Source organism: Lonchura striata, chromosome 8, assembly GCF_046129695.1.
Source record: "Lonchura striata isolate bLonStr1 chromosome 8, bLonStr1.mat, whole genome shotgun sequence".
NCBI lineage: Eukaryota > Metazoa > Chordata > Aves > Passeriformes > Estrildidae > Lonchura > Lonchura striata.
The window spans coordinates 20,827,049-20,841,227 of NC_134610.1; the positions used below are offsets into that span (position 1 = coordinate 20,827,049).

Consider the following 14,179-nt stretch of genomic DNA (forward strand, 5'->3'; position numbering starts at 1 on the left):
GTAAAAAAAAAAAGAGTCTGTTCCATTGGTGTGTATGAGTTTGGTATTGCTGCCTTTGCCTCTGTAAGTAGTGTAACTCAATGTTACAGCTCATGAGAATTAAGATAATTTAGAAGAGGGCTCCAGAAACAGCCTTTGACTGTGTCTCTTGTGTCAGTGTGGGGCTCCTGCAAAGGTCTTCCACTAATTTTCTTGTCTCAGTAGTTGTATGCTGACTTTTATTAGAAAAAGAACAGCAGAAAATATTGTAAAATGAAAGAATAAAGACCAAAGGGCTGTTATTTCCCAAGGACTCGCTTCCAAACTAGGAAACTTGGTAGAAGTGAGATATCTGGGTGACCTCTTGTACCTGGATTCTCCCAGCTGTATAGATAGGAAGAGCAGTATGGGTGGCAACTAACTGCAGTCAGTGTTCTTGGTTTTTTTGATGTGCTCCATGATCTGGAAGACGGACAACTGGGTATTATTCTGGATATTCATCTTCATACAGTTAGAAACAATCAGACATTGAGACAGTGCATGAAAATTCAGGGCAGACAGCAGTCAACTGTCATTTGATCTTTTGTTTCAGTGGAAAAATTATTTTTAATTAGAAGAAAGATCACACACATAGGTCTTGAGTCATCTTCATGCTATATTTTTCTTTTCTGGCTGATGTTAATTAAACTAGTTCAATGAGGTACTCTGAAATGCAGTATGGAGTATGGAGTAGAGTGTATGCAATATGTACACACATATGCATCTTTGTTTCCATTGAAAGGCTGGTAAATTTTTTTTCTAAGATGTAAAACCAGCTTTATGTAACAATGGAAAGCAAGACCAAGTGCTGTGTTGCTTTTTAGAGGTTTGTAGTATGCTTTGGTTACTTTTATAAATGTCTAACTGTTCTACTGCAGGAAAGTATAGATAGTTTCTCATGTTACAGGACAGAGGCAAATTTTGTCTCAACACTTGCCTTTTTCCTTTCTGGCTGTTCTTTCTTGAATGTGTGGCAGTTTCTAAAAGACTCAAATCTGTTCACTGATCCCTGTTCACAGTAAAGCCCTCTTCCCAATCTTTGCAGACCTGGCCAAGAAGATGACATGTTGGGCACAGGATTCGGGGCCAGTGGCTGGCAGCGCATAGGCCACTGCTGTGTGGAATGCTTTGTATTGTGGAACCACGGCCAATAGCTATGGGCTGCATGGGATGGTGTGAAGGGCTTGGATATAAGCAGCATTTGTGCTGGTTCTTCAGAAAGGGAATTCTAAGAAAAGAGGTCTGAACAGACCTAAACAGACTAACATCATGTGTTGCCACTCGATGTCATCAGTGTCTGCTACAAAGTTGTAAAGCTGGGAATGTAGGTAATTAGCTGTTGATGAAAATTGACTACAAGGGGGAGGAAAAAGGGTCTAAGAGGGTGGTATTGAATAACTACATCCATTACTGACTTGAATTCCTTGAGAAGTACATTAGGTAGAGTTGTACCTAATGAAAGCTTAGCATATGAGATGTTTGTTGAAGTAGGAATTACTATGTTAGGGGGAAAAAAAGTTTTAAAATGTTTTGCTACAACTTTTATTTATAATTTCAAGGTTAGTAAAAGGTGAAACTGCAATGACTTCTATTGCTAACATGAAAGTCTCAGTGGGTTCATTCTTCTACTCTCTTAGGACTTCCTGATTTTAAGTAGTAGCTTTGGTTTTACTAATATTGGGGATTTCTGTCACGTCTTAAAAAGACACAGAATGGGGGGACTTGGTTCTTCAGTGATTTCCAAGATAGATTTTGAAAAACACATGACAAAAGTGTTTTGAATCTGGCCAGTTCTTACTGTTGCATAGCACTGCCCTTTGGGCTAGTTGTCATCATCTTTGTAGGGCTGATTCTCCTGGAAGTTTATAGGGTTGGTCATATGGCCTGGTAATGAGACATATGCAATAGTACCTCTTTAACATTAACAGCTGGTGCTCAGTGTCAGTTGTATGTATAATGTACCCTTGTAATTTAAATTGTAATGTTGTGGAACAGTAGCAATAGCTCAGTAAGAATGTCTTTTTTTTTTTTAAAATGCACATGATAGATTAAATTATTGGTCTAACCAAAGTGTTATTGCTTACTACTCTGGTTATGTTGTGCTGGATTTGGACAGAATGGAGACCTGTGATGAATAGACAGTTCCTGTGATGCTGCGGACAAGAAATTTTTTAGTTATAATGCAATTATAATTAAAATTCCTCCCACTCTTTCTTTGGTTCTTTCCCATATAGCCAGGAGAGCCTAGTCTGTCTCTAGTTACCTTCGCACCCATGTTCCTGTTTTTGTGCCAGCTTGCTCACCCTTAGCCATACTCCTGTCCTTGGGAGACAGTGCTGGCTTGCCAGACTGGAGTTGCTCTGAACAGCTCAGCATAATGGTTGAAGTTTTGGCTGCTGTTTCAGAAGCTGCCACTGACATTAAATGAAACAGAACTTGCCCAGCACTTACTACTTTGGAAAAGCCATCCTCTTTGGAAAAAGCATTTTAACTCTGAATAAAACATTGGGTTGGCTTTTAGCTCATGAATAGCACTTTATTCCACTTGAATAAATATCAGTACTGACAAGTAACCACATCATGCCCTGACCTTATGTAAGTGCATGGCAACATTCCAAGTTAATTTTGGCTATTATTTCCACAAGCATGTTGGACAGGCTTTTGTAGGCATTTGATTCCTATTTAGGCAGTGCTTTAGCAGATGGGCTGTAAAACAACCTGACAATTATCAAGGTTCCATGGACTGATTAGTTCTGGCTTCAGACACTGACAATATCTCAGATACTTCCTTCCCAGGCTCCTCCTGAAGGCTTTGCATCTTTAAGGAGCCTGTGACAGATGAGTGTTAACAAATGACTGAAGAGCTAGAATTTTATGAAAAGGTTTTGAAAGCAACACTGCTTTATTAACAGGAAAAGTTCAAGCAATTAAAAATCACTGGAAGACAAATACCTTCCGATCTCACTTTTGTTCTTCAGAGTCCATGAGGAAGGTTTGTCTACCAGTGTGTAATCAGCAAACAAGTTTTCTTCTTGCCTCACTGGGCCTATGTTCGACCAGTCTGCTTTCTGCTTGGACAACTGAATGAAATACCTTGGACAACTAAGTGAAATACCTTAGACAACTACATGAAGCTTCTAATGCTACTGTCAGATCACTCCTGACACTGTCCCAGTTGGCGTTTGCTTGCCCTTGCCATGTGCTGTCATTGCAAATGTGAACTTCACCATCATGGTTCTACTTTTTAAGACTGTTGAAATAGGAGATCATCTTCATTTAATCACCCTCTTACTGGAGTTGCGATATTGATAAAGATAGATCTTAACCTCACATGGTAGCCCCAAATTGTCATATGCTTCTAGCGGAATTCTTAAGAGGCATAGCACTTTAGGTAACTGCTTCTGAATGCTTAATATCTTTAAATTATGTTCCTGGGTTCACTGAACACCTTTGCAGTGTAGTTTCTGCAATGCCTAAGTTATTGCTCTAAATGCAGCATGGTTAAGTCATTCTGGTGCTTTGGGAAATTTTGTAACTTCAGCTTGCTTACTGGTTAAATAGGGAAGGTTATTTTGTTGCAGATGCTTTGTGTAGGCTATCACCCAAAATATTAATGTATGGAAACATAGATTCTTACCATATTTATCTTGACATTTTTTATTCAATGTGGGGAAAAGCAGATTGAGATTCGTATTAATGTTTGACAGAATGCCCTCTGTCAGTGCTCTGTTGCTATACAGCAGTCAAATCCCACATACTTTACTATGCTCTGCCAGGAAGTTTACTAACCTTTCATATACTTAATAGGTGTTACAGCTGGTGCTGCCGAGTTGTTTTCCATACAGGAGGATTCTCAGCTATTTTTTTATGCTGCCTTTGCAAGACTTGCACCGGTTCTTTCTACAGTGCCAGATGTTGTCCATAAAGTAGGAAATTGTATACTCTTGCTTATTGAGTAGAGAAAAGAATCTACTTTCAAGACCTAGCAGGGAGAGGTTGCTAGAAATGCCAAGTTTAAAGAGAGAGATCAAGTATAGGAGATGAGAAGGCAAGACAAAACTCACTTGAATGTGAAAATGAATGCAAAATCTCAATGGAAACACATTTGATGTACTGACATTAAAGTGACTGTTCTGAGTATATAATCATTGTGGATATATGCAGGGGGTTTTGTATTGTACAATAATCAAATGAGTAGTTCTTTGTACACTGATGGAGATCTCAGGAGAGCTCTAATGATCTACATTTAAAGAGATACCAGCCCAGTTATGGACTGTGGTATTTGTCTGTTCCTGAAGGAATGTAGTGTCAGAATAATACTATATGTATGTGATCCTTAATCTATGTATCTTGAAACATTTTACAAATAATAAGCACTTAATTCAGTAGCATTCTGCTGGGCTGTGTTCACAAGCATGGTGATGCACTAAATACAGAGATCAAGTTGAAGGGCCCCTTGTGAATAACCCTAGTACCCACCTGGCCATGCCTGGACTGCAGGTTTTTTTTATTTACCCTATTGTTTTTTCCTGTCAGCTGAGAAGCAGCTGTTTAGCCACTATGCTGCTTAATAACCAAGTTTCTTGTGCTGCTCATCAGGCTGTTCCAGTGTCTGCACACTGAACTCTGTCACCTGTCCATGCAGGAAGAGAGTATGGCCTGGGATGTGTGGCAAGTGGCCACCACAAAAATGACCTCTGGATGCCATAGCTGCAGAGGTTAGACCATTCTTCTGCAAAGCATGAGAAGAGAATGGTAAAGGAAGACATCAAACATACTAATTCTCATTAGTAAGCAAAGCCTAACATGTGCCACTGAGAATTACAGTTCTAAGGGGATACATCTTTTATCTTTCAGATATTTCTAAAACATACTGATAAATTCAGAGTTGATTTGGGTCAAGCTCTTAATAGCATTTTCTGCTATAGACAGAACCACTTTAGGAGTTCTTTGTATGCATGCATGCCACTGTTCTTTTTACTGTTTAGGGGCTATAGTAAGACCACTAGATAAAACAGCTCTGTGAAAGTTAGAGAAAAGGCAATGAAATTGTCCACTGGGACTGCTGCTCCAGCAAAAAGTGTCAGTTGAGTACAAAGTCTTGTCACTTTTGGCTTTCATCTTCTGGTAGCTTCAAACAGCTTTACTGGCCACCATCATTCTTCTGCTACTAGTATACTCTGAAAACATCTCCTGAATTACATTTCTATTGCTGTAGCTAGCCTGATATATGAGCATTATTTGAGTTTTACACCTCATGAAAAAAAGTAACACCGACCTGAAATTGGAGTAACGCATTGGTGCATCACATCAGACCCTTAGTTTCTGTTTTGAGGCAAAGCAAATCAGCAGGTCTATGTTTGCAGTATTGGTCTTGCTTGGCATCTTGGTTACATCTGCTCTTTTTTGCTGACTTCTTTATAATAAAGACACCTTTAAACACTTGCAGCAATTTTGCTTGTTTAAGAGCCCAGCTTTTATCCATGCTATTGTTGACAAATAATTCCCTGTCAAGTATTCAGGCGCTTTTTCTTCTTGTCTGGATTTTCTCACTCTTTCTGTTTGTAGGAAGGATTCTATCTGAAGCTAGCACTGCTGACACTTGCTGGGCAGTGAAGTCATCTAGTAGATCTGCAGGCCTGTTCACGCTGCTTTTTCTGATCATGTCAAATCTGTGATAGCTGTCAAGTTTACTAAACTTACAGGATGCCAGTGATGTGAATTTTTGATTTATGATTTTGCCATGAGAAAACACCACTAGGTGTTTTCCTAGACAATATATAATTCCTATTTACTAGAGTTTTTGTTTGCTTCTTTTTGAGCCTGTGGTTTCCTGAAATTTAGAGGTGAAAACAATTTCTGAAATTGCTATGTGATGATTTTACTGTAGCACAGAGGATGCGGTGGGGGCCTTTGAAAGTCCTGTGTGTATCTGTGTTCCTTTTGGGTATGGCACTGAAACAGAGCCTGGAAATAGAAGAGGGCCAGGACACATTTGCCTCCAATACCCCTTCCCAAGGATGAAATTTCCCGCTGCAGAAATTACAAGAAATCTCCTGAAGGCTATAGTGTAGTCAGACATCACATTTCCCAGTTTGTACTGGTTTTGTTTCAAGTGTCAGTTATTGTGAGTGAGTGGCATACTTGGGAATACGGCGGTGATCTCATGAGATTTAGTCTTCAATCCTAGCTAGTGGACAATGGGTGTTTTTTATCTGAACATGAATGATCATTAGTCCTATTGGAACAGATCAGTGAATGCAAAGCAGCACTGTTAATGGATGTCAGCTGGGCATCCATCCCAACACAGGTAAATAGAATGAACTTTAACTCCTTAGGAGATAATGCAAAGGATAATCTTGTACAACACACAGAGATAACAGTGCCTATTTTATCCAAAAGATACCAAGATTTTCCCAAAAGTTTGAAGTTTTTAAACTGAAGAGATGGTATAATGCTAAAATTACACTTTGTGTTGTTCCCTAAACAAGGAAATAGCAGTATATGGAGAAATACTTGTAAATTGGAAACTAACCAGTTAAATATGTGTACAGTTTTTTTGTTGTATGGCACTGAATTCTTCTCAGGAAAAATTCTTCTCAAAGGAAAAAAAGATCAGGCAAACAGCAATTAACATGTGAAAAATAGTTATATTAAATGGAAAAAAATTCTTGCTTTATTTTCTGTGATTGTTTTTTATTACAATATGATTTACAAAACTTGTCTCTAATGTAGTTCTAAAGTTTTAAGATACCAGAAGAATTACATGAAGTGGATTTACATTTAAAGGCAGCTTTTTCTCTCTGTTAATAAAACCTTCCTTAAAGTCAGTTCTATAGTTACGCTTGTGGCTTTGTGGTTAATGCCTTGTTCTCATATGCAAGTCAGTTGATTCCTCTGGTGCCTCATAATACTCAGGAACCATGGACTCTTGCAGTGTGTGACTCATGTTATCGCTTATTTTATTGTATATTCTATATAAAGATTTTCTTTGAATGGTAAGTGGATACACAGGATCAAAGTGACAGTAACAAGCTTTGTCTGTCTTGCTTCATAACAGAGAAAGAGCCCTACAAAAATAGATGGAAGTGTAGGATGTTGTAAATTAGGTAGCCCTCCAATTAAGACATCTTCTAGCTCTAGTATTACCAGTGACATCATCTTGTCTTTTAGAGGGACTGAAAATCTCATCCCAGTCCTGTCCCACTTGCTTCAAAAATCATTCTTCTTGCTGTCAGAAAAAGGATGAAGTATATCAGATTACTTCTCAATAAACCTGCTCTTCTGTCAGGAGTGCACAAGAATGCTTGTGTGTATTTTCCACCACTGCAACAGCAGGTGATGGCAGTGCATTCCAAGCTAGAGCTGCCTGGTTTAGGTGCTCAGCACCTTCAATTCCAGTGCCCACAAAAGCCTTGAAAGTCACAGCTTTAGGACATCTGTGCATGTTAATGAAAACACTTAGAGGAATTGTTAATTATAAGAATTGAAATTGCAAAATAAACTTGGAATATAAATATAATCACAGACAACAAAAAGTTTTTCTGTGAGTGGAAGGATTAAAAAACTTACTTACTTAATTTTTTTTTTTGCTCTTTTCTGCTAACTATACCATAAGCTTCCGCAATGTATCTCTTTGATGGAAGACAATGTATGTGGTGTTTGGAATTGTACCTGTGAGGATTAGCCAGCTGGCTGTTACCCAATGAATTGGGATGTCCAAGAGTGCTGTCCTCTTAACTTTTCCTTTAGTAGTGACACTTTGATTGCAACCTCTCTCCTATTACTAATTTCTGTTTAGCTTCTAGGACCCTATTTGAACCTATCTCAAATTTCCTCTTGTTTAATTTTTCTCTTTTGGTCATGTGTTCCGCCTTAAAATCTCCTTAGTATTTTTTTCACTTAGGAAATTGTACAGTGCATCTTCATTACTGTGCCCCACTGCATATCTCAAATGCTGCTCTAATCTTGATGATGAATAGCATGACATATTGTAGGTTGGTAGGATGAAAATTGATAATGAGGAATGAAAATCAAGTTTACCATTTTTTTGTGGTTATATATTGTACTGTGAAGGAAACACCACTTCAGAAAATGAAATAAATAGAAAACAGAAGCAGATAATACAACTATTTAATAAAATATTTAAATAATTTTATTTACTTAATAATTAAAATATTTAAATATTTAATAAAATATTTACAATACCTTTTAATACAAAATTACTCCCCACACAAAAGTGTCAGCTAGTAAAACCAGGCTATATCCTTGATGCCCAATTTAGCTGGAAAAAATCCAGAATTTGAGTAATTTTTAACAAGGTTCTGTTCTGTCACTGCGTTGTTCAGCATATTCCAGCTTAGGTGTGATTTGATACTTCTCTCCTACATGTAATAAAATGGAAAAAGAAGAAAGGAGAGCACATCTTTATTTTATGATCTTATCTTGAGTTTTAAGCAGTGTCAGTGACATCATAATTTGATTTTAAAGATACCACAGTGAAAAAGTAAATATGGAAATGTATAAAGCTCTTTTTCAGTCCTTTCAAAAACTTGGTGTTAAAGGCAGTTAAGTATTTTTTCCTGTAAATAGATTTACAGGAAATGTTTCCACAATTGAAGTAAAATAACACACATAAATCAGATGGACTCTTTGTTTTTAATTTGGCTTTTTTGTCCTCTTCTAAGTGTATGCAATCTTTCCCACCCCTCCTAGCCAAGTCCTGTCACCACCCAAGTGCATTTCCTGAGTGGATTTCTCTAGGAGACAGAATTGGAGAGCTGTATGATGGCATTTCTATATTTAAATTAGATGGAGCAGAATAGGCTGTGTAATTTTCTTAATCAGTACTCATGCTCTAGTTTCCTTGGATGAGATTTTTTGTGGTGCAGTCTTATCTTTGGCTTTCTATCTGGTAGCCAAGTCTGCTATTTGGCATGATTTCAGAGAGTTGGGTGCATTTTTTTTCTTGATGAAATATCAAGGGGATTCTGTGATAAAGCAAATTCTGCACACAGAGCATTTCAAGCATAACAAATTGATTTAGGTGGGAATGTGACAGGAAAATGCAGCTCTCCAAAATAAAGAGATGGAGTAATATAAAGTGTAGTTGATTAGAGCTGTGCAGGAACATTGTGAAGATGGTAAATAGGTAAATAAATAGAAAATATGCAGATTCATCTGCTGTTACATTAACTGTACCTATTCTGAGATCAGGATTCAGCAATTTTGGAACAGACATTTCCTGTATTTATTTTATCTAAACATTACTTAATAGTGCTTCACTCCTGCTATTTCAGACCTTGTTTATCACATTTTAATGACTTGTTAGACTGACATATACAAAACAATCTGTTTCTGTTCATTGAGTTGTGGTGAAATATTCACATGGCTTGTTTTCTATTTTTCCACAAAATAAAATACATTTTTGCTGTTGTAGCATTATATTTTCCTAACATGTCTTTATACTTTCCTTCAGAAATACCTCAGTTCTTTTCTCTTACCTATGCTGTTGATGGCAGCAAATGTTTATATTCCATTAATGACAAAGGCAGACATTTAGCAATGGTCAGGATACTTGTTGTTCTAGATTGAAGCACCAGCTTCAAGGAATGATTTTTTATCTAGTATTAAACAGCCATGGGTCAGGACTTTATGTGATATGCAGTTAAGTTACATTGACCAGAAATGTATAGAAACGTGTGGAAATTCTGACTGAGCTTGCTTGGAAGAAATGCACTTGGAAATTTGTCAACATACTAAAAAGACAGTATCTGAAGTCAGAATTAGGCCGAGTATACTGGTTTTAAAACATACTATTGGGCAAAAGCAAGGGTGCTGTTTGTTTTCCCCTTTGCAGCAAGATTGGGATGAAAAACAACTATCAGTGTGATAATCAGTCTGGGGTGGGTTTTTTTGTGAAAATCTGTAAGAACATTTGGCACTTTTTGTTGGCTAACAAACAAAAAGATCACAGGCAGATGACCTAAGGTTTTATCCACCAGTTCAGTGAAGACCAAAGTAAGAGATCTAAAGACAAAAGTCTGGATTTTGAGACAGCAACCTCCATTTGATTTGATGAGTGAAAAGAGGGTCCAGAAATCTTCATGAGCTCTTTCTTTCAGGGGCTTCTCTCCTTATTGTTCTGGAGAAAAGAGGAGAAACGGTGCACCACGGGAGTGGCACGCCCTTGTGAGTAATGCTCGTGAGGGACATGGTTCACTGCCAACTTAGAGGAAGAACAGAGTTGTACTGAGAGCATCAGTGATCAATTATTTATTGTCAAAAGAAAACAGAGAAGTTGGCTCACACTGTCAAGCTACAGCATATATTTCCCAAGAGAAACCATTGCAGAAGTATTGACAGCTAGTACAGGAGTATTGCAGAACTCAGGCAATAGTCACAATAAGAGCAGCTGATTAAATAATTACACAAGGTTTTGCAAAATATGTGGAAAGGTCACCTTGATGTTTGGCTTAGGACTTCTATATCTGAAATTAATTATTCTGTGTTACTCCCAAATTTGCAAGTTAGGCAGGCTTTCCTTTGTCACCTTCTCTGTTGCAAGTTAGGGGTAGGCAGAAAAGGAGGCAGTAAAAATGGTAAAAAATGACACTGTGATTGAGATTGTGAGTAAGGGTGAAAACAAAGGAAAAAGAAAGATTATGTACTGAACCAAACACATTTTGAGGTCTGCAAAGCCGTCCCCCGTGTTATGAGACACTTAATTTCTAGTATCTGGCCACAGATTCCTAGGGTCTGTAGATTCACCGTGGCACAGGGAAGCATCAGAAGCCTGAGTTCCTTGTGCTACAAACCACCACTGCCTGGGTCCCTACTGCACAGCCCTTACTGACCAGCTGCAGAACTGCTCCCCTTGGGAGAACATTTGGTGTTCAAACCTTTATAACCAGGAGGTCTTCCCTTCATTAGTCCTGTGTCTTTCCTGTTAGAGTACCTGGGGTTTTGGTACACAGGGAACATGTACCTCATCTATATTCTTTACATGTACTTGGCTTTTTCTGGAATGTTTGTAGACAGGTATTAGCACTTTACTATTAGCAGCAGAAGAGAAGGAACTAACCACAAAAACCAAAGACATATTTTATATATCTTGTGTATGCTAGAAGCGTTTTTCAGGAATTTAGAGATAGCTTGCATCAGAATTAGAGTAATTGCCTTTCTAAATATTAGCATATAAAAATATACGTAATTGTGTTCACAGAATTGAAGAAAACCTATTGTACTTGTGAGACAAACTGCAGCTACCTACAAATAAAGCTTTAATTTGAGCATGCAAAGAAACACACTGAGAAACCTGACAGTGAGTGGCCTTAGAAACCATTCCCTCACAGCACCTTCCCAGTAGGGCAAGTGTGTGATTCTGTTTCTTCCTTTTCTCCTCTCCCCAACTGTTTCTTGTCAGCAATCTTCTTTGCTTTAGGCCTTAGCAGTGTCTGAAAAGGTCAAAATGTGTTAATTTTCCCCACTGCATGGCTATAAGGCAGTCAGCAACTGGAAAAAAATACTGTCTTTATTACTCACACTGTCAGATTAGATGTAGGAATTGTCTGTTATTTAAGCTGTTGCATGATAGAGTTTATAAATTGGTAGAAATTTGAAGACAAAGTGAATAGGTCATTGAATGTAGCTTTAAAAACTGCTGTCATGTTGGATTTATAAAACTTGAAGAATTCTGGTAATAAACAAGCGTATGATGATTTGATAATTGTTCCTGTCTTTCATAAGGAAAACATTTCCAGACTTCATACTACTTGTAGAGTATATTTTCAAAAGCCTCTTGTAAATATCTGTCTGTTAATCTTCAGGATGATTTTAAATGCCACCTATGAATATAATTTAACTTACTGAATTTTATTTTCATTTACAGACAGTACAGTAACAGGATAGGTCTCATTATCTCAGCTTTCACTGATCCCATGCCTGGAACGTTATTATTCCATCTGATACTGGCAAATCTTTGTGCAATTACTTAGGTCTGTCTTTGCATGCTTAGTTTTCCCAGCAAACAGTGTTTCCCTGACTCCTTGAAATAAGTTTCCCTTGACATTTAATTTGGCTGATGAGGTGACACAAGTTTAGGCATAAATTATACCTTTTATGTCAGCCCACACCCACTGAGATATCCTCATGAGAGACCATGTGTAGGCTGTTGTATCAGCCCTCCCTCCAGAGATACCCAGATATAGAAGAAAGTTTTGTTCATGCGGAGGTGCCCTGGAGGAGTATGAACAACTGAGCTTTCTGAGGGCATGCCTTGAATTTTTTCCTTTCTGGTAATGCTGCTTGAAGTCCTTCACAGGCAGCACTGCTCAGAGGGTTTGCTGTGTCAGACTCGTAAGTGGGCTGATCCCAGGGCGGGGCGGGACCCTCATGCAGAAGGTGACAGAGTGGAGATCCTTGGGAGTGATACCAAAATCCTACATTATGGATCAGGAGTCTGTGCTTTTGTTCCTGGTGAACTTTGGTGTCCTGAATAGGATTACATGCCTCCTCTAAAGTTACATATCTAATTCTGCTTACTCTACCTGTAGGCTTTTTCTGAAGATGGGCCCTGATGTCTTTTGGAAATTGTATGCTGTGTTCTATGTTTTTTCTCATGAGAAGAATAATCCAGAAAAATATTAGAGAATTAATCAGAAAAAAAAATGCCATGCTGTGTATGATGGCTATGGACATGGTGTAGGAAATAAAAGAAAAAATTACTCTCTTCCCACAGTTTAAGTTCCTTATAGGAGTGGCTTAAATGTGGACTCGTATTTCTGGGAAAAATGCTTTTTTGGGAAAAACAGAACAAAGAAATTAATATCAGCTAAATGATGATGAAGAAGAAGAGAAGAACATCCTATACGATTTGTTTTTATCTTGTCCCAAATTAAGCATTCCAATTTTCCATCTAAAAGTCACATTTCAAGAACAAACTCAGTAGAAGGTGGAACAAAACATTTACCCACTATTTGAATAAAATGTTATTTCAAACCCTTGGGACACATTTGGTTTTGTTATTTTTTTCATTTGGCTAACAGAAATTACTTTTTCTCTTGGTTTGTATGTGTGATTTACTGGTTGAACTGAGAAAAATAATTATTTCTTATGTTATTCCTCTGAGTTCAGGCATGGGACTAGATGCAGAATATGGGAACTGAGTGGTTTGAGAAAGAAAACAGGAGAGTTTTATCCTCAAATGAAATAGCATTTGTTTTGTGTGACTGACCAGGGATATGGCATAGATTTGCTTTTACTAGTATTCAGCTGGATTATGGGTGAGATTTAAATAATATGTTACTAAGCTTTAGAATGTAATAGCTTGTCTAAAAATAGGATTGGATTATTAAGATTAATGTAATCTTTGTAGCTTTTGTTATTATTTAGAATGCAAGACATTCTGTCTTTAGTGCTAGAATTGATGATATTTCCATTTCCAAGAAAAATAAGTGCATGAAGGATAATTCAAGCATTGTTAAAACTTAACAGGCAACATTTTAAAAGTGAATACATCCAAGCAACTCCACAGAGCAAAGGTTAAAACTTTAAAATTAAAATTGTACTATTGCACTAAAATTGCACTGTCTCAATTATTATGTGTGCTTAGTTGAAACCTGCATGGATTTCAGCTGGTTGATTGCTCATGTTGAGCTCACTGCACACCCAAAGGACTGCATGAGGAATTTTACTTACGCTGAACATCAGAATCCCTATTGCACCAGTGTGTTTTCTGACAGTTCCATAAAGGAATCGTAATTGTTTATCCTTAATCATGACAGTAACGTAGTGTGATTTGAAGTAAAAATGTGTTTCTTATTCATTGGATGATTTGTATTTGATAAAAGAACAATTTTTCCCTTTGGTGTTATTTTTGTAGCTTCTTTGAGTTTCTTAAGCCTTAGACAGAGCTTTGAATCTTACTGATCATGTAATCAGCATTCACTGAAGAAAAATACCAGTCGCTGACATCAGTTACAATTGCATAGCTTATAGCGGTACAAAGGATGTTATTTTTACAGTTACAAATTTTCATCTGCTAATGAAAGTTTTTGTATGAGGATATGCATAATATGTGTGAGGTCTGTGTTTCATAGCTTTGTAGTTTCTGAATACTAAACTTAGTGTCTTGGGTTTAAATGTTTAGTTTTCCCACTAC

General features: G+C 37.4%; 1 protein-coding gene across 4 annotated transcripts in view; it reads left to right on the forward strand.

Annotated features, from left to right (window-relative positions):
- The window catches only part of RAPGEF4 (Rap guanine nucleotide exchange factor 4), a 144,170-nt gene that overhangs the window by 52,385 nt on the left and 77,606 nt on the right, over positions 1-14,179 (forward strand). The gene's annotated exons all lie outside the window — the stretch shown is intronic.